This window comes from Rhinolophus sinicus, chromosome 14, assembly GCF_057876585.1.
Source record: "Rhinolophus sinicus isolate RSI-liver-muscle chromosome 14, RSI-T2T, whole genome shotgun sequence".
In the NCBI taxonomy this organism is placed as follows: domain Eukaryota; kingdom Metazoa; phylum Chordata; class Mammalia; order Chiroptera; family Rhinolophidae; genus Rhinolophus; species Rhinolophus sinicus.
In genome coordinates, this window is record NC_142514.1 from 140,263,103 (window position 1) to 140,288,900 (window position 25,798).

The 25,798-nt window shown below is 42.4% G+C and overlaps 1 protein-coding gene and 1 long non-coding RNA gene across 4 annotated transcripts in view; one reads left to right on the plus strand and one right to left on the minus strand.

Moving 5' to 3' along the window:
• FAM168A (family with sequence similarity 168 member A) overlaps positions 1-25,798 on the plus strand; it is a 189,763-nt gene that overhangs the window by 23,223 nt on the left and 140,742 nt on the right. Inside the window, exon 1 of one of the 3 annotated variants that reach the window (XM_019744364.3) lies at positions 16,738-17,000. The exons of 1 other annotated variant lie outside the window; for it this stretch is intronic. The gene's annotated coding sequence lies outside the window, so the exon portion shown is untranslated. Of the gene's footprint in view, positions 1-16,737; positions 17,001-25,798 lie in introns of those variants that run through there. One more of the 3 variants, XM_019744365.3, reaches the window with a different exon arrangement.
• LOC148755832 (uncharacterized) lies at positions 4,014-7,185 on the minus strand. Its single transcript, XR_016018747.1, has 3 exons — positions 6,403-7,185; positions 5,641-5,774; positions 4,014-4,482 (listed from the first exon to the last, which is right to left on the minus strand). It is a non-coding gene; the product is annotated as an uncharacterized LOC148755832 (long non-coding RNA).

The following is a 25,798-nucleotide window of genomic DNA, read 5'->3' on the forward strand; positions in this document are numbered from 1 at the left end:
GGCATCTTATACCTTGTAGCCACTGTCCATCTGCCAAAGGACTGAAGCAGCATGATTCACCCAGCAAGACCAGCAGAAGCACTGCCCTGCTGGGTCCCAAATTACTGACCCACAGAATTGTGAGCAAATGAAGTAGTTGTTGCTTTAAGCCACTAAGTTTTGGGGTGATTAATTGTACAATAAGCGATATAGGAGGGAACTGAGCGACTGAAGAACAGGAATGGGAGAGAGATTTTCATTCACCATTTTGTGTCATTTGAATTTTGAACCTTGTGAATGTATTACCTATTAATTCTCAACAACTTTTATGCCACATTCAGTGCATAAAGTGTCTCTTATTTTGAACATAAAGAGTACAGTTTTAATTGACTCATTATTACCATTGATTTTTTTATAAACTTTTCTTGAAACATAGCATACCTACAGAAAAGTACACAAATCATAATAGTACAGATTGACGAGTTTTTCATAAAGTGAACATAACCTGTGTAAATAGCACCCAGATCAAGAAACGACAACTGCCTCCTTCATGTCCCCTCCTAGTTGCTACCCACAAGGAGATGTATACGTATATGTATTTACATACATATGTATGTGTATACATACGTATTTACATATATGTATTTGAAGTTAATGTTTTTTTATTTACATATATTGTATTTATTAACAGAAAAGTAGTTTCTTTTCATCCCCACTAAATACATTTGAACAAGTTTTTTAAAAATGTCATTTTAAAAGCACATCAAGTTATTTGCCTTCACCAGAGCACCCACAGATCTCCATCTGGCCTTCTGCTTGTGATCAGGGTAAAAGCATCTTGAGCCGTTCCTGGTTAAAACCAAACCCCTGCAGTTGGGAAGATACGTGACTGCCCCCTTGTGGCCATATTTGGTTGCTGCATCGAAGCCTGGCACCCAGGTCAGTCAGTGCAGGACTTTCCGATGCTTTAGCCAAGGTGGAGAACTAGATAAACGGGGCTCCGTCGTGACCTGGCATTTTAGAGTAATCCTTATAGCCGAGGTGACCTGACAGTCCTCAGCTTAGGTAGCACTTATAAGGTTACCCCCCCGGCCCCCCCCCCCGCCCCCCCCCCCGCCCCCCGCCTGGCGGAGATGAGTTAGAAGGGGGGGGGGTTGAGGGGGGTGAGAGGAGGGAGGGGGAGTCGCGCAGTGGGGAGGCCTGTGTGTGTGTGTGTGTGTGTGTGTGTGTGTGTGTGTGTGTGTGGTGGGGGGTGCAGCCTAAGTCTCTCCTGAAGAACAACCGCTGCTAGAGATTGTGGCCTTGGCACTCTCAGGACACAGTATTTGAGAGGACCCTGGGCATGCCTGTATGGCAGAGGTCCCCAAGCCCTGCTTCTTTGGAGCTTCTCCCTCCCACACTGTGAGCAGGCACAGAAAGGAAGACAGGAGGGAACATATACTGAGTGTGAAGGCAAACGGTGGAGGGTTTTTGACAAAGAAATGACATGATGTGATTTATGTTATTAAAAGCTCACTCTTTGGGGAGGTGAAAGGAACTGGTAATAATCTTGAGATGAGACCTGGTAGATGAAGGACCATGTACAGTGGATCCTCTAGGGAGGTTTCCAGGAGTAGCGGGTGCTGCTGGGGCTATAGACCTTGCCTGCCACCTGTCACACCTGGGACCTTACCCTGCGTGCAGCTTGAGGAGCAGGTCTGGTTGAAAGGACAGAGCCAGTTGCAATCAGTAAATATGCACAATGGTCAGTTCTAGTTTCTGTCTACTCTACTGTCGCTATCTTAAGGTTTCCTCTTTGCTTAACACTTTGTCATACAAAGAGGTTATGGGACACATACCACTTGCCCCACTCAGCAGTGCAGATGTAAAATAGGATATATTTGGGGAAACATACAAGTGGAGACATAAGGCACAGGCAGTTTCTGGAACTCTCATGACCCCACTGCATGGTGGCCAGAGTCCCAGCAGAAAGGGCCCTGTTCCAGTAATGCTGACATGGAGAAGGAATATATCTTGCTGACATGAATGTCAAAAAAAAAAAGGAACTTTTTTTCTTTTAAAAAATTTTCAATTACGGTTGACATACAGTATTAGGTTAGTTTCAGGTGTACGACACAGTGATTAGATATACAACTTACAAAAGAACTTTTAAATAAAGTGGATATGGGGAGGGAACAGTTATGTGACCAGGTCACATGGGAAGCTCCCCTGTCAAGGAAGTGGCCTCGTCAGAAAGGGGGAGCCCCTAGAACCCAGCCGCTGATACCATTGGGCTAATTCAGATGAGCGGAGCTAGCTGTCTAGGGAGAGGAAATGAGCCTGTAAGGCCATTCAAAGAGGTCTGTCCTTACACTTAAAAAAAATTCTGTGACAATTTGTATGTTTTGGCTGTAACTGAATCTTCCTAATTGAAAATGACTTAAGCCATAGAAGTTTTATAATCTCACTTAACAGGAAGTCAACAGAACAGGCCCTAGATTGACTCCGTGGCTCAATCTGTCCCCCAGGACCTTGCCATCTCTCCCTCAGCCACCCTCCTTGGCAGCAACTTCCCTCAACATTGCAAGATGGCTGCTGCAGATCCAATATGACACCATTACACAACAATGTATAAAATCTTCCCCTCTTGTCTCTGTCTTTTCGCTTTTTATCAGGGAGGGAGATTTTTCTTAAAATTTTGCCCGCACCCTCCACCAGGAGACTTACCCTTTCATCTCACTTGTCCGAATTGGGCACACAGGTTCCCCTAAACCAACTGCAGGGGACGAGGACTCTTATTACCATGGCTGGCTTGGAAAAGTCATGATTCATCCTATCCACAGGGGAGAAAGAGACAAGGCCTGTTGGGAAGTGACCACTCGTATATGCCATTCCATTTTTTGTTCTTTTCTTTGATTACCAAAGTCATGTATGTTTGTTGCAGAAAATTTGGGAAATGAGGTGGCCCCTGCCACCCTCATGTTGTACCAGCCCTTTAAAAGCTGCTCACCCACCCTGAAGCACATGAAAGTTTGTTGTAGGACATGGCCACAAACTCCTCCCTCACTCTTTATTTTTAACTGTAAAAAATAAAGTAGAAATAACGAAGCATGCATAAGGGATGTGCATAGGTTAATGAATAATGATGTTAGGAACACTTGTGAACTCACCGCTCAGCTTGAAAAATAAAGCATTACTAATACTTTGAGGCTCTGATCACATGCCCTCCTTTCTCTTCCTGAATTTGCTATTGCTTACTGTCTTGGTTGTTGCTGTAAAAAAGCCATGTATTGCCTGAAAACTCAATGAAAATGTATCTCATGCTCCTGCTCTACAGGTTAACTGCTTTGGACTAATCTAGACTGGGCGGGTCGGGGTGCGGCTCTGCTTCAAGTTGTGGGTTGGCTGGGTTTGGCTCCAGACTGGAGACGTGACCCAGGTCTGCTCCACGTGTCTCGCATCCTACTTGGATCACTCAGAGAAAAGAAATTTATCGGAAGGGTGTTGATGGTTTGGAGAACGAAGCTTAGGGAGTGGACAGGATGCAGATCAGTAGTTGCCTGGGGCTGGAGATGGAGAGGTCATTTCCTGTAAAGGGGCACAAAGAAACTTTTTTGAGTGTTGGAAATATTTTGTATCTTGGTTGTGATGGTGGTTACATGGGATATATACGTTTGTCAAAATTCACCAAACTATACACTTTGAATGGGTGTGGTTACTGAATGGAAATTATATGTGAAGTTGATATTTTAAAAAAGAGGACCTGCTTCATTTAATAATAATTTTTTAAAAATCAGTAGTAGCTAGTGCTTGAGAAAGCAACTGTGGGGTTTCCCCCAGACCAGTTTTGTACGATTTGTGGTGATATTCCTGGTCCTATACCTGGCTCTCTAGGCCTCCTGTTGAGTCTGTGAACCCCGCAATAGTATTTTTGTTTTAATATAACAGGTTTATTGAGATATGTCTCAACAAACAATTCAATGGTTTTGAATATAGTCACAGAGTTGTGCAACCATCATCACAACCAAGTGTAAAACTTTTTTTTTTTTTTTTAGGAGGGCGCCATCACAGTGGCCCATGCAGGGATCGAATCGGCAACCTTGATGCTGCCAGCATCACGCTGTAACTAACTGAGCAACCGTCCACCCCTGTAGAACATTTTCATCACTGCCAAAAGAAAGCCCATACCCTTTAGCAGTCACTCCCCATTTCCCGTTAGTCCTCACATTAGTTTGCTAGCGCTGCCATAACAAAGTACCACAAACTGGGTGGCTTAAAGCAACAGAAATTTATTCTCTCACAGTTGTAGACAAAATCAGGATGCTGGCAGCCCTCGCTCTCTCTGCAGGCTCTACAGGAGAATCTGTTCTATGCTTTTCTCTTAGCTTCTTCTGTTGCAGGCAATCCTCGGTGTTCCTCGGCCTGTAGGCACATCACCCAGTTGCTGTCTCCGTCATCACGTGACATCCTCCCCTGGGTCTTGTGTTTTCACATGGCATTCTTTTCTCTGTCGGTGTCTCTTTTCTTCTTATAAAGACATCAGTCAGATTAAGAACGCACCCTTCTCTAGTACGACCTCATCTTAATTTATATCTCAATTGTATCTGCAAAGACCCTTTTCCCAAATAAGGTCACACTCATAGATACCAGGGGTTAGGATTTTAACATATCTTTTTTGGGAACACAGTCCAACCCGCAACACCCTCTCATCCCTAGGCAACCACTAATCTACTATCTGTATTTATGGATTTACCTGCTCTGGACATTTCATATCAGTATAATTATACAACATATATTCTTTTCTGATGAGTTTCTTTCACACAGCATAATGTTCTCGAGGTGCATCTCTGTTGTAGCAGGTTGTAGCAGTACTCCATTACTTTTTATTCCCAATAACATTCCACGGTATGGATATAGCACATTCTGTTTATTCATTCATCAGTTGATGGACATTTGAGTTGTTTCCACTCTTTGGCTAATACGAATAGTGCTGTTGTGTACATTTATGTACACGTGTTTGTGTGTGCGTATGTTTTCATTTCTCTTGGGTATATACCTAGGAGTGAAATTGCTGGCTCATACAGTAATTCTATTTTTAACTTTATGAGGATCTGCCAGACTGTTTTCCAAAGCAACTATACCATTTTACATTCCTACCAACAATGTATGGGGTTTCCAAATCCTCTACATCCTGGCCAAGACATGTTACTATCTGTCTTTTTAATTATTAGCCATCCTAGTGAGTTTGAAGTGGTATCTCATTGTGGTTTTAATTTGCATTTCCCTCATGACTAATGGTGTTGAGCATCTTTTCATGGGCTTACTCCCACATTCATTTAATAAATTCCCTCTCTTAAGTCAGCCAGAATATTTTGTCATGTTTTTGTTGCTTACCACTACGAATCTCTGAAACTTTCCTGAAAGTCCTTGACAGGTGTCTGTCTTCTGAGTTGGTTGTGAGCCTAACAAAGGAGTGCTCTGAGGGTGTTTTGAGTCTTCCCCTGACGATCCCATGTGTACAGGAGTTCCGTTTCTCAGAGGCCCTCCAAAATCACTAAGGCCCTCAAGGGTGAGAAGCTGTTTCCCAACTCATGCAATCATTCAGTAAACACTTGGTGATTCTCCCTACCTGTCCCATGCCTGGCTCTGTGCCTGGGGTCCTACCTTCAAGGAGCTCCTCACCTGCTACAGAAGGCAGATGTGGACGTAGTTGGTCACTGCGCAGAGTGTTCAGCGCTGCTGCAGAGGAAAATGCAAGGGCTTTCCATCCTAGGAACAGGAGACTTCCTCAAAGATGGAGAGCGCTGAGGTAAGTCCTGGAGGATGAGTGGGAAACAGCCAGGTAAAGCGGTGGGGTGTGTGGTGATGCTCAAGAAATGTCTCAGACAGAGAGACGGCTTTGTATTAGTGACGATACAAGTTCAACTGCTACAACAATGATCTTATGTGACCTAAATAGACAGATCTTCTTTAACAATTTGACTGTAAGGAGTCTAAGTGGGAGTATAAATTATCTATCTCTGCATAAGAAATTATCCCAAAACTTAATGGCTTAAAATAATAGACATTTATTGTCTCACATGTTTTCTGTGGTCAAGAATTTAGAAGTGGGTTAACTAGATGACTCTGGCTCAAGGTTTACGTGAGGATGCAGTCATCTAAAGACTTGACAGGAAGCTTGGTTGTTGGCAGGAGGTCTCAGTTCCTCATAATGGGAATCTGTTCTCCTGATAGGGCAGCTGGCTTCTGCCAGAGCAAGTCATCCAAGAGGGAGTGAGGCAGAAGCCATAAAGCTTTTTATTACCTAATCTCAGAAGTCACACTCTGTCAGGGGTGTGAATATGAGGAGGTAAGAATTATTACGGGCCATCATGGAGGCTGGCTAACATAATCTGCCTTCTTGACCCCGATGATTTATCTATCTTACATGCAAAATACCCTCACCTTCTCCCAAAGCGCTCAAAAGTCTCATCCCATTGTAGCATCAACTTGAAATCCAGAATTTCATGATGTTAGTCAAGTTCAAATGCAAATGAGCCTCCTTGGGAATAGTTCCTTAAGTATTCTCATCAAGTATAGTTCTACTTTATCTGAACATCTGCAAAAGAAAGACAAGTTATCTGCTTTCTACTCATCCAACATATTATGGTGGGAGAGGACTAGGATAACTGCTCTAAACTTCCCTATTCAAAAAGGGAGGAAACGGGAGGCACACAGAACTCACTGGTCCATAGCAATTCTAAAATCAAGCAGGGCACACATTGATTCTGAAATTGAGCTGTTCCATGATTCAGCCCTGACTTGGGAATACTTCTCTGTGGGTCTTGGTTCTGCTCTCTGAGTCATCCTTCCTTTTTCATGAAAGGTAGCCTGTGTTTGCTGCTGAGTAGTTTTTTTAGTCTATTTTCTGTTTGTACAAGTTTAGGAGTCTAAAGTCTTCTTTTCGTTTTATATTGTCTCTGTCCCTTTCAAATGTAGGTGTTTGAGTTTGTGACACATGGTTTAGACAAAAGTAAAAACAAAGTCTGCATTCAGAGAACCTCCAGGAGTTCAGTATGACAATGCACATGGAAAGTTTATTGGTATTCTGGGATATAATGTAAGTCTAACCAAATTTCAAAGAACTGACATCATATAGAGTATGCTCAATAACCACAACTGGATTATGCTAGTAATAAAAAATGAAAAGAAAACTAAAAAAATCCCCAACTGTTTGGAAATTGAACACTACACTACTAAATAATCTATGAGTCAAAAAATAAACCACAATAGAAATTAGAAAATATTTGAAACAAATGACAATGAAAATACAATATGTCAAAACTTGTAGAATGCAACTAAAACCATGCTTAGAGTGAAACATGGCTTTAAATGCATATATTAGAAAGAAAAAATGGCTGAAAATCAATGATCTAAATATCTACCTCAAATAGTTAGGAAAAAATGTCCATAAATTAAATCCAAATAAAGTAGAAGAAAGAAAATAATAAAGATAAGTTAATAAAATAGAAAACAAAGATATGAAAGAGGATCAAATGAATCAAAAGTTAATTCTCTGCTAAGACTACTAAAATTAATAAACTTCTGGCAAGACTGGTGAAGGTAAAAAAGGAAGAGACACAAGTATCACTTTAGAAACGAAGAGTGCCATCACTACAGATCCTACATTCATCAAAAAGATAATGAGAGGATATTATGAATAAGTATATCCCAACAAACTTGAAAATTCACACGAAATGGACAAATTCCTAGGGAAAAACAAAACAAAAAAACAGCCCATTAAAGTTGACACAAGAAGAAATAGGAAAACTGAGTAGTTCTGTTTCTATTAAAGAAATTGAATTTTTATTAAAAAAACAAATCTTCCCACAAAGAAAACTCCAGGTTCAGTTGTTTCCAGAGAACAGAAAACATGGAAGTTTTCAACTCATTTTATGTGATCTGCAATACCTAGACATGAAAATCTAACAAGGACATTATCAGGAAGAAAAATTACAGGCCAAAGATGCAAACGTTCTAAAAACATATCAGTAAACCAAATCCAAAGATGTATAAATAATATTATACAACCAAGTTTTGTTTATTCCAGGGATACAAGGTTGATTTGACATTTGAAAATTAATCAATATAATTTACCACACTAACAGAAAGAATAAAGTTCAAAAAAATCACAGGATCATCTCAAGAGATGTAGAAAAATCATTTGATAAAGGTCACCACCCATTTATGATAAAATCCTTTTCAAACTAAGAGTAGAAGGGAGCTTCCTTTATCTGAAAGAGGGCATGCACAAAAAACCTACATCAAACATCATACTTACTGGTGAAGTATACAACTCTTCCCCTGAGATGGGAATGAGAATAGGGTACCCACTATCACCACTTTTATTCAACATTGTACTGGAGATTTTCCCCAATGAAATAGCAAGAGAAAGTGTGGGATTAGAACAAAGAAGTAAAACTGTCATGTGAGGGCAGGGGCTTGGCCTGATTCCTCTGCCAGGGCCTGGCACATAGTGTTTGGTGGATAATTGCTGAGTGGACAGATGGAGCAATGAATGGACAAAGAGAATATTAAGTACTTGGGCCCCAAGGCAGGAGCCTTCACTACATGGGCTCTGACCATAATCAACAGAAAGAATGAAACTTACAACAGTGAAATTGCACACAGTGAATTTTTTTTTTAAACTTTTATTTATTTGTGTTTTTCCAGGACCCATCAGCTCCAAGTCAAGTATTTCTTTCAATCCAGTTGTGGAGGGTGCAGCTCACCGTGGTCCATGTGGGGATCGAACCAGGAACCTTGTTGTTAAGAGAACTGTGCTCTAACCAACTGAGTTAACTGGCAACCCCCAGTGAATTTTTTTCTTTTTTTTTAAGATTTTATTGGGGAAGGGGAACAGGACTTTATTGGGGAACAGTGTGTACCTCCAGGACTTTTTTCCAAGTCAAGTTGTTATCCTTCAATCTTAGTTGTGGAGGGTGCCGTTCAGCTTCAAGTTGTTGTCCTTTCAGTCTTAGTTGTGGAGAGCGCAGCTCAGCTCCAGGTCCAGTTGCTGTTGCTAATTGCAGGGGGCACAGCCCACCATCCCTTGCGGGAGTCCAACCAGCAACCTTGTGGTTGAGAGCCCGCGCTCCAACCAACTGAGCCATCCGGGAGGCAGTTTAGCTCAAGGTGCCGTGTTCAATCTCAGTTGCAGGGGGCACTGCCCACCATCCCTTGCGGGACTCGAATTGAACTGGCAACCTTGTGGTCGAGAGCCCACTGGCCCATGTGGGAATCGAACCGGCAGCCTTTGGAGTTAGGAGCACGGAGCTCTAACTGCCTGAGCCACCGGGCCGGCCCCCAATGAAATTTTTTATTGATGAAAACTTGGTGGAAGAATCAGAGAAATGTTTTAGTCAAATGTAGATCAGCAAAGACCTGGCCTCAGCTTCCATTTCTGTTTTCTCTCTAAGAGCTTCAGCAGAGAAGTCAGGATATTTGGCCTCCTCTTTTGACCCTAAGGTTGTTTTTGTCTTGTGTTTATCAATACAGATTTTTAGATAGAATTATATCATATTGATTACTTTTCACTGAGAAAATATTTCCCAGAACAAATGCCACTGGGTCAGTTCAATACCTTTGATTTTTCTACACAGCCTATTAAATCTATTTCCAACTTACCCTTTTTCACTTAAATTGAGCTATAATTATCTTCATCTGAAAAATAATTTTTTGTATAAATTTCATAATGATGATTTGAGTTATCAGTCAATTTAAAAAATCCATGTCACCGTTTAATAATTACAGCTTCTGTCATTGTAAGTTATCTTTTATGGTCGTTATTTCTATCCTCTATCAAGTCCACTTTTCCTGGACAAATTTTACAGATCTACATTTTGTCTAGGAGATTTATTGTATTTTTCCATCAATTTTTAGTCAATAAGTAATTTCATTGTGTGCAATTTACTTGCTGTCAGTTTTATTTTTCTGTTGATGATGCAGTGGGTATGAATCTTACTCCACAAACTTAGGGAAGTAAGAAATGACATATTACTTTATTGAATTTAAATCAAATGAAATCCAGTTTACATCCTGGTCATTATTTGGGCTTTTTCCCTTGCAAAGGATTTGGGGTCTTATGTAGAGAAAAATATTTGGGAAGTCCCCTTAATGACCATGCTTGGTGGATACCAATGTACTTCTGTCTACCATATGCTATTCCTCCTTCATCTTCAGAGAGCAGGCCACACACCTGTCGAAGCTCCAAACCCCATAATGAATAAGTACCCAGTTGAGAACATAGCAGTCCAGTTAGGACAGCTGATTTTCCCAGTGTCATAGCCTCTAAGTGACAGAGCTTGGATATGAACTCAGATCTGGCTTCCTCATGTCTATGCACTTTGTATGACACCAGAATTCTTCACACTGATTTAAAGTAGGCGCCATCCCGGGACACAGGGCAAGAACTAAGAGTGCAGTAAGTGTTACAAAGAGAAAAGGCACAGATTCAAAGACAATGGATGTTGATACCAATTTTCCATAGCTGCTGTTAGAGATGACAAAGTGAATGGAAGTGATAAACATGTCCTAAAATAGGCTCCTCTGAATCTGTTTGGGGGACTTAAAATATTTACTAATGACTTGATTACTTGGGTTTCCAGCTTAATTGCTGTATTAGTTTCCTAGGGCTGTTGTAAAACACTGCCACAATTTTTTTTGTGGCTTCAAACAATAGAAATTTATTCTCTCACTGTTGTGAAGGTCAGAAGTCTGAAATCAAAGCGTTGGCAGGGTTGGTTTCTTTTTTTTTTTTTTAATATTACTCTTTTTAAAAAATTTTATTGGGGAATATTGGGAACAGTGTGTTTTTACAGGACCCATGAGCTTCAAGTCCAGTCGTTGTCCTTCAATTTAGTTGTAGAGGGTGCAGCTCAACTCCAAGTCCAGTAGGCCTTTTCAATCTAGTTGTGGGGGGCGGGGGCTGGGGGGGCTGGGGGGGCTGGGGGGGGCACAGCCCACCATCACATGCGGGAATTGAACCAGCAATGTTGTTAAGAGCTCCTGCTCTAGGGGCCGGCCCGGTGGCTCAGGCGGTTAGAGCTCCATGCTCCTGACTCCGAAGGCTGCCGGTTCGATTCCCACATGGGCCAGTGGGCTCTCAACCACAAGGTTGCCAGTTCAATTCCTCGAGTCCCGCAAGGGATGGTGGGCTCTGCCCCCTGCAACTAAGATTGAACACGGCACCTTGAGCTGAGCTGCCTCCCGGATGGCTCAGTTGTTGGTTGGAGCATGGGCTCTCAACCACAAGGTTGCCAGTTCAATTCCTCGAGTCCCGCAAGGGATGGTGGGCAGCGCCCCCTGCAACTAAAATTGAACACAGCACCTTGAGCTGAGCTGCCGCTGAGCTCCCGGATGGCTCAGTTGGTTGGAGTGCGTCCTCTCAACCACAAGGTTGCCGGTTCGACTCCCGCAAGGGATGGTGGGCTGTGCCCCCTGCAACTAGCAACGGCAACTGGACCTGGAGCTGAGCTGCGCCCTCCACAACTAAGACTGAAAGAACAACAACTTGAAGCTGAACAGAACCCTCCACAACTAAGATTGAAAGGACAACAATTTGACCATTGTTCCCCAATAAAGTCCTGTTCCCCTTCCCCAATAAAAAAAAAAAATAAATAAAATAAAAAAAAAAAAAAAAAAAAAAAAAGAGCTCCTGCTCTAACCAACTGAGCCATCCGGCCGCCCCCGGGTTGGTTTCTTCTGGATGCTCTGAGGAGCATGCCGGTCTCCTAGCTTCTGGAGGTTGCCGGTAATCCTTGATGTTTCTTGGCTTGGAGTGAATGACTAATCTTTGCCTCTGTTTTCACAGGGCCTTCCCCTTGGTGTCTCTGTGTCTCAAATCTTTTCCCTCTCCTCTAAAGACACCATTCATTGGATGCAGGACCCACCTAAATCCACGATTGATCTCATCCTAAGATTCTTAACTGCCAACACCCTACTTCCAGAAAGGGTTACATTCACAGGTATAGGCATTAGGACTTGGACACACCGGGATGAGTACAGGCACACCCCAGAGGTACTGCAGGTTTGGTTTCAAACCCCCACAATAAAGTGAGTTGTAATCTTTTTGTTGGTGGAGGGTCTTGCATTCCATTTGTAAACAACACACCACCTGCGAAGCACAATAAAGGGAAGTACAATAAAATGATCTTTTTGGGATACACAATTCAACTCACCATATTTGGTATGCTATTTTTTTTTAAGCTTATGAACTTAAGCAGCATAATATATGTAAAGGATCCTCTTAAATGTAAACTTCCCTCCCAATTCTCTTCTGACATTTTTTTTAGTAACAACCCTCACTTCTGTCAGCGCCTTAAAACAAAAAAATATCTGGTCCCTTAATTAACTCTTTTATTTGCCTTGGGAGTTCAAGGTCAGCCATTTTATGGATAAGGAAACAGGTGCAGGAGAGAAATTGACTTGACTGAGGACACCCCGTTCTGGCTGCGGTGGGATTTGAACCCAGGACATCAAGGCTCTTTCCTCATATTGCTGCTGCGATGGGAGCTTAGGTGACTGTAATCAGTTTGTGCAGATTTTGTGATTAATTTTCCTCTTAAGCTTTATTTAATATGAGCTTTTCCCTTGTCATTACAATTTTTTCAGCTTTATTGAGGTATTTTCCTTGTCATTTTAATTGATTATCAATATGGTTTATCTACTTGTCATGTTAATGAGTTAATTCAACCACCACTTACTGAGGCCTTACCCTGTGAGAAGCTCTGGGCTGAACTGAGCTCTGGCCACAGAGATGAACCACATCACCTTGGTCCTTGTCCTTGAGGGCAGTAAATAGACAATGAACATGACAGCGTGAGCAGGCTGCGGGAGTTAAGTGGGCTCCTAACCTAAGCGAGGGTCAGGGGAGGCTTCCAGATGCCTGACTTAGGTCTTAAAGGATGGGCAGGATGCAATCTTATTCCTTTAATACTGGCTATTAGAATGAAATATTATGACGGGTATTTGATACCCAACGATTGAAAGTTAGTAGTGTGTTATTAGTTTTCTAGCACTCTGTCAAGCACACTAACAGGTCTATATAACGGCCTTCATCACAAATGACAGTACCCTTCGTTTGCCCAGGGCTGGATCATTCACAAAACATTTTTACACTCCTTTTCTCATTTGCTACACAAAAAGCTCTTTGAGACGCTTTGTTTATATACATGTATTTTTTCTTGTTTCATATCTTAGTTAAACTCAAAAATTATAATTTTGAGCACGATTATTGCAAAAGTTTAAAAATTGAATTAGATAACTTTGGAACTTAGAATCATTCAAATTGCACTGAGAATTAAAATGGTCTGGTTTCTGATCCTAACTTGGCCTTTCTCTCTCTTTCCTCTACGATAAAACAGTCATGTGAGGGACATTGAGGCTGACGATTAAATGAGATAATGGATCTTATACACCAGCACAGCACCTGGCTCATTAAAGATTGGTTCTCCTAACCAGGTCTCTAATGTCCATTTCCTGCAATTCTACAGCAATTCTTAAAGTAATACTCCAGCCTGCACGTGTGCCAAGGTTCCTAAAGAGATGCTTAGAGAGAGTTCAAAGCCAACTCATTAACATAGCTGGGACAAAACCATCTCACAGTCCTCGTTAATCAGATAATAACAGGCAAAGGATAGAGTTTTGACACTGTCATTTTCCCCTGAAGTTTGTTTTAGTTAAGTTGCTGAAAAAAATTGGATATGGTAGGAATAATCAACATAAAATAAAATTGACAATGGCTAAAACTACACGTGGTAAAATTTTATTACGGATGGAAAAGCAAACTGAATGACTCCATCTTTGTTGGTAACATTGAACATTGCAAAGTTGACCCCTGGGAAAATTCCACTTGGTAGAACTAATCAAACAAAACAAAACTGACAATGGCTCAAATTGCTCCCAGGAAAAGATGGACTTGGTGGAAATAATGACTAGAAATTTTGTAACAGCTGAAACAATAATCAGTAAAAATTGATAAAGATAACTGATGAATCAAATCTTTCTTGTAAAGTAGATAGAGGAAAGCATTATATCTTGATGAAAATTCAATATAGAAAAAAATCTAGAAAAGTTAGAAATTGTTTAACGGTGCTATATAGAAAATTATCAAGGAATTAAATTGGCTTAATGGAGTTAATTCCTTAAATAGTTAAATAAATTCATTAATAATGATATAATTTTGAGTAAAGAGTTTACATGCCAAGGCATGGCAGGGATTTGGAGAGAGAATTCTCAAATTAGATCAAGGGTTTGGACTATAAGTGGCACTTTACAATCTTCAAAACACTTTCATACATGTTGTTTTATTGAATTCTCCGAAAAACCTTATGAGGTGACAGGGCAGGAATCATTCCTTCTATTTGCAGATGTAAACGTTGAGGTTCAGAAAAGCTAAGGGATTTACTAAAGGTCACTCAGTATGTTCATGGCGAGGTCTCATTTAGGATCTGATTCCCAGAATCCTAGTTCAGTAAATTTCCTCATACCTATTCCTCTAACTCAAATAATCCTTTACTTGCAGAACAGATCAGATCCCTCTAATTTTGATTACCCAGCCCCCACTTTCTGCCAGTAGGAGAGCTGGGGAAAGGAGGAGGAGGAATGAAGAGGGTTTAGAAAGGGGATGGCCAGTGCAACTCAGAGGGGAAGGGACATAGCCAACATGTCATAGGTACTTTTCTTACTATTCTCAGAGAAGAGAGCAGAGGAATAGGATATTTTTGGGGAGTGGAGGTGGGATTTTTAGGCCTGGAAGAATAGGATGAAAAAACTAGATACGCAATTTGAAAAAGTGCCTGATGTATTTGGAGAAAGTGAGTCCCATGGATAGAAATGTAACCAGGTTTAGGTGGGGTGAAACTGCAGGATTGGCTGCAGGATTGTTAAACTCTAATCTAGGCCACCTGGGCTTTCTCCCATAGGCCTGCAGTTCTCCAGTGGGCTAGCCAGTGGATCTCAAATGTTCTGGTGTTTCTTGCACAAAACGGAGTAATAAGGACATATGAAATATAAAATACTGTAATTGAATACAGGATTTATGCTAAATCAGAGATCTGATACCATATTTCATATTCTAGGAGAGCTGGACACAGAAAGGAAAAAAAAATTTTTAAGTGTAAGACATTTATTCAGTCTATAGACAATGTTTTAAGTAGAGCTTTGCAGATTCTTTACCATAACTTTGATCCTTCCTCCTCTCTTCGCCTCCCGACAGAGATCTCTGGCCCACAGATTAGAAACCACTGCTATAGGAATTCAGATATAAGGAAAATAAGTGTGCCTGAAATATGTTCTAGGGAAGGCAGGACTTTGTCTTGAGTTGCAACATGAGTGGGAGATCAGGAGGAAATGGGTGTGGAAAGACCAGAAGAAGGAAAACTTTGAGAAGAGACAATGAAAATCGAAAAAATACTCCCTTCTAACTTAATGGTCTTTTATGAATTTTAATTGACCTCTATTTTAATAGTGGAACTGTTGAGCTCACAAGAAAAGCCAGACAGGCAGAGTCCTGGAGCTTCACTGAGGGCAACAGGAAGCCATAGAAAGCTTTCAGGCAGTAAGGAGAGGTTGTTGGATTTGGAAATTGTTTTTGGAAATAGTCTTACAGCTTAAAAATTATGTGCTCCCTTTAAACAATTCAGGCACTATGAAAATAAAAATTACCTGAAACCCTTTTCTCCAAGATAATCACTGATAGTATTTTGGGGAAGTTCTTTCCTGAAATCTATGATTATAGAGTATTTCAAATTTCACCTGAGTTGGACCATTCTAAACATGCTATTTTGTAATCAATATTTTTCCCTTGAGAATAAAATGTGAATAGCTTTTCATGTCAGTAAATAGATCTATATCATTATTTTAAATGGCTGCTCAGTACTGCATTGTTTGTATATATAATTTAATTAGCCCGGTGATGGACATTTACGTTTTTTCCTCTTACAGTCAAGAACTTCATATAACAACGTTGTATTCATCTTTTCCAAATTGTCGGATTATCTTTTTATGGTAAATTCTTAAAAGTAATAGAGCTGGATCAAGAATTATGCCCTTTTTACAGTTGGATTCAAGTTGTCAAATCGTCCTCAGATTTGCAGGACGACCAGGAGGAAGCTGCTGCCTTGGTTCTAGCGTGAGGCTGTCGCAACTGGGATGGCGAAGAAAGTACAGTCTCACAGGTGATGTAGCTCATTTAGGCCTCTCTTCGGTGGGTTGGCAAATTCCTTCCCTTTTCCCTTTGCTTCACTTCTTTTTCTTAACATGGAGGCAGAACTGAGAACTGCATCTCCCAGCATTTCGCAGGGACCACCCTCCCTGGGAATTGTAGTACCGGGCCTGAGAAGGGCCCGGAAGGAGGGCAGGAGACGGTGGGGGCATGCTGGGAAATGTAGTCCAGCGAGCGCCGGTAGCGGTGGGGGGGGATTATGTGCGCGCGCCCGGGTAAAGAGGTTGGAGATGCTGAGAACATCGCTACCTGGGGATAATGGAGCCGCGTGGGCGACCTAACTTCCTTCACATGTGGTCTCTGAGTCTACAAAAATCGCCCGCGGATGGTTGACTTTATTCCATTGTCCATGACCGGGTAGGGCACCGCCCCGCCGCACTGGGCGCGCAGCAGGAGCCGCAGGCCGCGCGCGGGTCGGAGCGGGGCATGCCGGGAGTTGTGGTCCCGGCAAGCTGAGGCTGTGGGACGTGTCGCGGCGCTGCGCCGGCTCCTCCTTCCCCGTCCTTATAGGTCCCCCGCCCCTTCCCTTCGCCTCCTCCTCCCTCGCCCGCAGCCGAGCGTCCCCTCCCCCCACCCGTCGGGCTTCTCGGCGGCTACTGCAGAGGATTCAGAGCCGAGTCGCTGAGGAGGAGGAGGATCCCGGTCCCTGCGCGCCATCCGCCACCTTACTGGACACGGGCGAGAGAGCGAGAGCGTCGCCTCTGTACCCTCTAGAGAAGACAAGGGCATCGCCACCTCAGCCACCGCCGTCGCCGTTTTCGCCTGCAGCGGCTCTCCGGTGAGGAGACCCCCCCCCCACCGCCCCCTGGTCCGCTCGCCCTGAGCCTGGGCCGGTGGTGCTGGGGAGAATGAGAGTGGAGGCTGCGTGAGCGCGGGTTGGGGGAAGGGGGTTGAGGTCGCGATGGAATGGCAGGCTGGGAGGGGAGACTTGTCCAGGCGCGGGCTGGGGGTGGGGTGAGGGTGGGACCCGAGCAGGTTGGGGGGCCACAGGAGAAGGGGACTTTTAATGGGGAATAACCAGACCTGGGACAGGAACGTGGGTTCGGGGGGCTGGGGTGGAATTTGGGATGGTTTGGGGGCGAGCTGGATGATGAGACTGGAGTGGGATGGCTTTTAATGGGGGAGGGGATTGAATGAGGGTGGTGGATTTGGGGTTGGCCTGGAGCAGTTGACAGTTTGGGATCCGAGCTGGGGTGCGGGGTAAGGAGATCATTTCAATAGAGAGTGGGATTGCAGGGTTGGATAGGACCCTGGCGCGGGGGTGGGGGGGCGGTTAATTCAGGAGGGTGGAATTGGGGGTGGACCTAGGGCAGGCTGATAGAGGTGGTGGAAGCTGGGGGTGAGGGGCTTGGCGTGGGTTGAGACCTGAGCTTGAAGTAGGCGTTTGCCATCTGGGGGTGGTGGAATTTGTGGAGACTTACGGAATCGCGTGGGTTAGGAGAGCAGAGGAGGTAGAATTTGGGGTGTTCCTGGGGAGCTGGTGGGAGTGGGACTTTCAATGAGGGGAGTGTAATGGTGAACTGGCAGGAGCGGGATAAATTAGAAATTAGGCCCAAAATGGGCGAACAAGGATTGAAATTGGGCGGAAGGCGCAGGGGAGGGTGCACAGTAGGATGGGATTTAGGGTGATCTTAGAACCACTGGAAGGGGCATTGGTGGCTGTCTGGGTGCAGGGTTAAGGCAGAGGGCACAGAAGTCACTGCTGAGCTGGATTCACTGAAAGAAGAGTGGCAGGTGGTGAGCAATGTGGGGGGATGGTGTCTTGAAGAAAATGTCCCCTGGTCAAGGTGGCAGAGGGAGTTTTGGAGAAGGAATGTCTGAGAAGAACTGGTAGGACTGGCGAGATGGTTGCTAATGGGGAGGTGGCAGAGGGGTTCTTTACGGGGTGGGAGACATGGGGTGGTGTGGACGGGCAGAGAGGATGTGGAGGGGGCACAAGCAATGCTGGGAGGAGGCAGGGGAAGGGTTTGGATGGCCTTCAACAGGCAGAAGCAGGTGAAGGGCTGGACTTAAATGGACAGCTTTGGAGGCTGTGGTCGGGGGAGACAGTAATCACAGGGGTTTTGTAGGGGACAGAGAAGGTACATGAAAGACCCCTAGAGGACGTGGTAAGCTGTTAGTTTCATCTTTTTGTTGCATGTATATTAGTATTATATTTGGAAGTAAATCAACCCAAAGGGGAGAGTTGAGAGAGGCTTCAGTTAAGGTAGAATGAAGGAGGGGAGCGTGTCTTCTGTTACAGACACACCTTGGAGGTAGTGCAGGTTTGGGTCCAGACCATCACTATACAGTGAGTGTTACCATCACGTGAGTTGTGTTCTTGCTGGTGGAGGGTCTTGCCTTCGATTTGTAAAAACTGCAACATTCGTACAGCGCAACAAAGCAAAGCACAATAAAAGGAGGTATGCTCGTATTGATATAAAAACAAAGTTTGGAGAGAAAAACCCACTCCCAAACTAAAGGTGGAGAAGATGAAACTGGAGTGTGATGGATGTCTTTCTATGTGATGTCTCTGCGTCTTTTCAGCCTTCCCCTTGGTGCATTTAAAAATTAGTCCTGGAATTTAGAATTCAATAGATTTGATGAGCTTGAGGTAGCAAAGGGAGCGTTCCTTGCTTGAGAACTGATGAATGAGACTGAAAAATATAAAGCTGAATTCATCTTCTAGTCAGGCAGCGTGTATGCAGAAAGAGCTTGGGCATTTTTTTTTTTTTCTCCTCTAAAAATTGATTGCTTGAAGGCTCCATTTATTGGTGTCCTGGTTTGCAAGGCAATTAGGCCCATCATTGTATTGCAGGCTAATAATCCTGAGATGAATCTTGGCACCACCGCTTTAAGTAAACAGAGGGAAGACAGGAAATATGGAAATGTCATAAATATTCATTGGTAAGATGGTTTTGGTATTGATGGAGTTTTTCATTTGATTCTCTTCTGACATTACTTGATGAGATTTAAAAGAATTGGACTATATTTCTATAGATTGAATTCAGGTGGTCAGAATTCTGTCAGATGTGGATAAAGCATATAGAATCATTTTTATTTTATTTTTTAGGGGATGGCATTACATTACATTTAGAGGACACATTACATTAACTACAGAAGCAATATCTCCATCTATTAGAAATTTTAGTTAAAGCTTAATGATATACTTATTCTCATGGCAGAATGGGGAGGTAGAGGGGTGTGCATGGAGGAAGCAGTTTTCTGGACTGAATTGTGTTAAGTATGATACGTTAAAAACGAAGTGGCTATTGATTAGAACTGAAGAAAAAATGGGGAGGAATGTAAAGAGGATAAAATCGGCACCAGAAGGATCAAAGTAATTCTTTTTGTTTAAGCTTTAGAGTTTAGCTCACAAACACCATTTTCCTTGGCTTTCACAGTTGCGCAAATAAAAATACCCAATATTTAGAATTCCCCCCCCCCCCAAAATGGGCAGAATGGTGGAAGGTTGGACTTATCCTTGGAAGTGTTTTTCTTTTGTTTTGTTTTTTTAATTGAGGAAGCTTTCTGTATTAGAATGAAAATCAGGTTTAAGCCGTTACCTCTAATTCGATGAGAGTGTAATCTAATTAATGCAAGCGTTTCTCCTCATAACTTTACTCTGGGGTCCTGACATTGCTTTGTGGCTCTGCAGGCTTTATCTAGAGGTGGGATATTTATATTAAAGTCCTAGTTTTGGAAAGCTCAAAATGAAAAGTAATTGCCTGGGAGAAACGTCTTGGTGGATTTGTTTTTTTCCCTTCATAGCTGTGGTCACCTCTGCTGTAGAAATGTATGTAAAGTGATTTAGTATCTTTTCGTCATTTGATTCTCTCCATAACTCTGGTGAGAAGGGGAGAGCAGATGGACGTATTAGTAGACAGGCACCTTGGTAGGATGAATAGCCTGTGAATTTAGGCGTCAGGAGTCCTGGATTCAAATCCGTGTTCTGGAACTTGATAGCTGAATGATTTCAATAAAATCATTAAAAACCTTTCATACTTAGTGGTAATGGTTACACGACATTGTGAATGTACTTCCACTGAATTATACACTTAAATGTGGTTTAAATAGTTAAAAAAAAAAAAAGCTTTCATACTTCACAAAGTTGTCAAGGGGAATGGAACAAATCAGTTCATGTCCTGAAATAACTTTGTCCTGAAAACACTGAATATATGAAATATTTGTTCAATATTTATTTACTTTTTGACTGCTAAGTGTCCGGAGAAATGAAAATGAACAAAAAACAGTTGTCAAAGAGCTCTCAGTGTCGTGGAAGAGGCAGACTATTTAATAAATAGAGTGAGAGCGGTGAGGCAAAACGAATGTGCTGGTGAAGAGTCTGGGTTCTGAAGTTTGTCCGCCGTTTACCAGCTATGTGACCTTGGGCACATGGTCTCATCTGTTAAGTGGGTGTAAGAGAACTAATCTTATAAAGTTGTTTTGAGGATTAAACAGAATAATCTGTGGAAAGCATGGAACACAGTGTGTTACATAGTATACAGTAAAAAAATTATTTGTTGCCATTAGATAGGAAGTGACTAGAATGTGAATCACCTGTGTGTCCTACTGCCATTGAGTTCTTGTATTATTATTAAGGAGGTGTTACTTTGTATTATCATCTCATAGGTTACCTGTGTACTTGCGTGTTTGTACTGTAGTGTAGGAACTTTTAAACAGTAAAGTACTAAATACGTTAGCTTCCTCATCGATAAAATAAGAAAAAACTACTCTGAGAGGTTATATGGCTTAAGGTTAGTTACAGTTAGTAAATGGAAGAGTCTGGATTACAGCCCCAAAATTCTGATTCTTCAGTCCTGTTTTATCTTCTTTTAAATTGTGAAACAAGTGATAGATATAAAAGTGCTTATAACATAAATCTTCAAATTAAAGAATGATAAATTGAAGATCTATGTTTTTGCTACCAGCTTAATAAAAAGGTGATTTCTAGTATCTTTAAAGCCTCTTGTGATTCCCTGCCTGATTGAATCTCGCTCTCTGAGACGTAAGCAGTTTGCTAAATTTTGTGTGAGTCATTCCCTCGCTTTTTTGTATCGCTTTACCAAACTAGTACATATCCTAAACTATACATTCTTTACCTTTGCAACTTTATATAGATAGAATTATCCTGTATGTTTTCTTACATACATAATTGACTTGCTTTATTCTTATTTTTTAACTTTACAAGAGCTTTATTTCTTTCAGTGTTAAAATACCATATGCTCGTGGTTGAAATTGGAAGTTATAAAAAAGTAAAAGGAAGCAAATTATTGTCTGTAGTCTCATTACTCAGCAACACTTCTTATTTATATGTATATAAATACACATATTTATTCTTCAGTATATGTATGTATATACGTACACATGTGGGTACTCTAGATAGCAAGAGGAAGCCAGTTTGCATTATCCAGATGTGGCCCTACGATATTTGGAAGTAGGAATTGGAGGGAGTTAGTAGCCGTCTTCATTAGCTGTGGAAGAGCACTGTCTTCCAGCTTTATTTACTAGAGACTAATTCTTTGTTATACCAGCTTAGAGCTTCATGTCATATTTTAGTAAGTCACTTAACTCTTTTGCTTAGAAGTTCTGTGCATCATTCTTTTTCCAGAAATACAGCCTCGTACATGATCCTCACCTGATGGTGTAGGAGGGTCTGTTTCTGCTGTACAGAGAGTACCATGAATAGGATACATAGTATACATATCAGTTATTCATATCAGAAGCTTAGCAACCTAAACACCAAGAGTTTTTGTCTAAGAGATTTGAAATCCAAATTCATTAATTATCTGTTGGACCTTCAGTTTACTTATCTGTAAAATTAGATTCATATGAGATAATCAAAGTGAAAATGCTTCTTAAACTATAAAGGACTATATAAACGTTAGTTGGTTTTTTCCCCCCGCTCCTAGTTTACAAACCTGAAATCGGGGCATCCCACGCTGGCAAAAAGCTTGTAGTGTTTGGTTTATTGCTTTCTGGTTCTGCCAGTGGAGGAAAGAATACATGAAGGTCAGTTCACAGTTCCTTCCTTGAAACTTGAAGACTGTTGGATATAGTGGGACAAAGAAGGTGCTAGAGGACTTTCTCCTAGTGAATTTATGGGACCTGGTCCATATGAATTGTGCTGGCTCGCTCAGAATGAAACAATTGAGGCTTTATTGAAGTGGAGAATGCAGTATACAAACAAATATAGTCATTTCCCTGTTGGTTTTCTACCTGTAACGTATTACATAGACTAAGTAGTAAAGTGAGATGAAATATTTGTGCCTATGTAGAAGGGAGCTCATACTCCCTTGTTGGGTTGTTGTATGGATTAAATGAGAGAAGGACAAAGAACCTGGAATGTTGACTGACACATACATAGTCTGTGCTTAATATGGTAGCTACAACTATTTTTATTTTTATATTACTTATGAATTGTTTAGAGCTAATTTTTTTCCCTCCAACATGTTCTTTTGTTATTCCATATTTTTCTGAGCTGCATCTCCCTTCATTTTACCTTTGGATTGTAAATTTATTTTAATGTTATAAATAAAGCAAAACAAAGAACGTGAATCCACAACCACAATGCAGTCCAAGGCCAAGGAGCTAGGAGTCTTGTGTGTGACATATGTTTAAGGCATCTGTTCAGAAAGTATCTGTTGAGTGACTGTTAGATAGCAGTAAGGGAGTCCTGGAAGTGTGGGCTACGAATCTTAAAATTCCCTGCTTTCAAGGAGCTACAGTCAACCAAGTGGGGAGACGGACATGTCACACATAACCAGCATCGTGTAATAAATGCTACAGCGGAGACTTGGGCAAGGGGCACAAAGAGGATGGAAGTTGGCATGGCCCGATCTCCCTGGGGGAGCAGGGGAGAGAGGTGCTGGGGAGCTCAGGCCCTGACGGGTGTGCAGACGTGCCCTGGGAGGAGAGGTTAGGAATGGTTCCTGCTGTCAACAGCACAATGGCCCTTGAGGGTTCCCTCCCAGTGTTCTCGTAGGCCTTATTTTGTACCCCTTTTTAAGGCCTTTCTAGCATGTGTACCTACTGTACAAACCAAATAAGCAAATCCCTAAACATGCTCTACCGTCAGGCTGCTGTTCTTTCCACATCCTGTGCCTTCCAGCTGAAAGCCCTCTCGCTACTAAATTCCTTCATCTTGACTTTGTCCATTCGATGAGGTGTATGTACTACGGAACATATTTCGTGGTTTCTGCTCTTCCCAGTTGGTTGTTTAGCAGGAAGAGCTTTCGAAGCTATTGAAACTAACTGATATTTAAGAAGAGACCTTTACTGATCCTGCTTTCTCAGTAAATGTTGGTATTCCTGAGGGTTGGCTTCCTTAGCTCACCCGGCTGTTTAAGATTCCTTCCTTCAGGAGTCTTGCCCGCTCTTGGCTTTAACTGCTGCCCATATGCTGATGACTCTCTAATCTGCGTGCCCAGCTCAGAGCTCTCTCCTCAGCTCTGACTTGTGTATCTTGCTGGCTGCTGGCACCCACATACATCCATGTCTATCCTCAACTTCAGCAGGTGCAAAGCGGAACTCATTTCCTACCTACTGGTTCGGACCTCCCCCATGTTAGATGTCCTCCAAAAATGTTAAAATCGTCTCTTCCTGCAGCTTTGTCCTAACTTTACAGGCACTACCATCCGTCCAGTCGCTCAAGACACGAATCTGTGCCCTTAGTCTTTTCTTCTCCCTTCTCTCTCAGAGCTGAAAATAAATCCTTGTAAATATTTCTGGAATTCAGCTCCCCTTTCCTTCTGTGACCCCTTAGTTCAGACCCATATCTTACCTGGATGAGTGAAGCAGCCTCCTGCCGTCCAGTAAACGTATCTCCCACCCCGCAGCCCGCACATCTGCCAAACAGGTGTCATCGCCCACGTCACTCCCCTGCTTACATCTCTGCATTGCCTCTAAAGTCCAAGCTCCTGAGCAGGACACACTAGGCCTCGTACGGCCCATCCCTCTGTCGCTCCTGCTTCAGCTCCCGTCCCTGGTGATACCTGGCAGCCTGTGGTCTCTACACATGTCGTGTAGTTTCACACCTTTGCTCATGCCATTTCCCCCTTTCTTCATTCCCTCTGGGTTGAGTGCACGTCCCCTCAGAAACCTTTCAGAGCTCGGAGGGTTGCCTGAGTGCCCCGATTTTGTTCACAGGGAGCCTCCAGTGCATGTCTCTGTCATGGCACTGGCCCTGTTCTAGGAAAACGAGCAGGTGCTGTCTGCTCCTGCTCTTACACTGTGCATTTCTTTGGGGCAGGGATTGTGTCCTAGTCACATCTTTATAGTTCCTGCTCCTGGAGGGGAGGGTGCCTGCAAGTAGTGAGTAGTGAGCTTTTGAACTGAGCTTAGTGAGGATAAGTGACAAACTGGTAGTGTGATATTCTAAGGAGGACTAAGGTGATATGCAATTTTCCCGATACAGGTTTTTATTTATTTAGAATTTAATTGGATTGATAAAGGCTTTGATGATGATGTAAAGCATAAGGTTCAAAAGTAGAAAACGGGCCGGCCCGGTGGCTCAGGCGGTTAGAACTCTGTGCTCCTAATGCCGAAGGCTGCCAGTTCGATTCCCACATGGGCCAGTGGGCTCTCAACCACAAGGTTGCTGGTTCGACTCCTCGAGTCCCGCAGGGATGGTGGGCTGTGCCCCCTGCAACTAGCAACGGCAACTGGATCTGGAGCTGAGCTGCGCCCTCCACAACTAAGACTGAAAGGACAACAACTTGAAGCTGAATGACACCCTCCACAACTAAGATTGAAAGGACAACTTGACTTGGAAAAAATCCTGGAAGTACACACTGTTCCCCAATAAAGTCCGGTTCCCCAATAAAATCTTAAAAAATAGAACACAGGGAGATAGTGTGTTCAGGGGTTGGCAGACGCTTTCTGTAAAAAATATTTTAGGCTTTGAATAACATACAGTCTGTCATTTCTCCTTCTGTTCCTCCTTCCCTGTCCTATCCTTCTTTCCTCCTCTTGTGTTTCATTCCTTGCTCACAGGCCATTCAAACACAGGCCATGTGTATGCCATAGGTTGAGAATCCCTGGTATGTTATCAGAAATCAAAGTTGAAGTTGTAGAATATTGAAGAACAAAGAGACTAAAGCAAGTTTATGTATCTTGTTTTATTTAGTTCCTTGGGCATTATGATATCTTTAGTATCTAAAACAATTGCACAGAATCTTCTGTCAAACTACTCTGTTTATGTAAAAGTTTAACATTTTATTAAATGGACCACTGATCTCTGTATGAAGGAGCTTTAAGAACTCCCAGGTTTGTAAAACTGCAACACAACTCTCCCTCCTCCCTCTGTTTAAGCAGGTCCCTTCAGAATATGCGTATTTTTATGATGATACAGATTATGCTTTTCTTAAATACAGACATTTTGAAGGAACCATGGGCTAATATATTTTTCACAGTGAAGGTCAATCGCTAGCTGACTCGAGATTATGATCTTGATTTGCCTTCTGATCACGTCCTTCAATCTTGACAATTTCTGCTGTTGCTCATGTTTTCTAGCCTCTGTTTTATAATTTTTCTACGTATCCTTGTTTTCTGATGTGTCCTCCTTCTTTTTATTTTGACTTGATCACAAAAATTTTT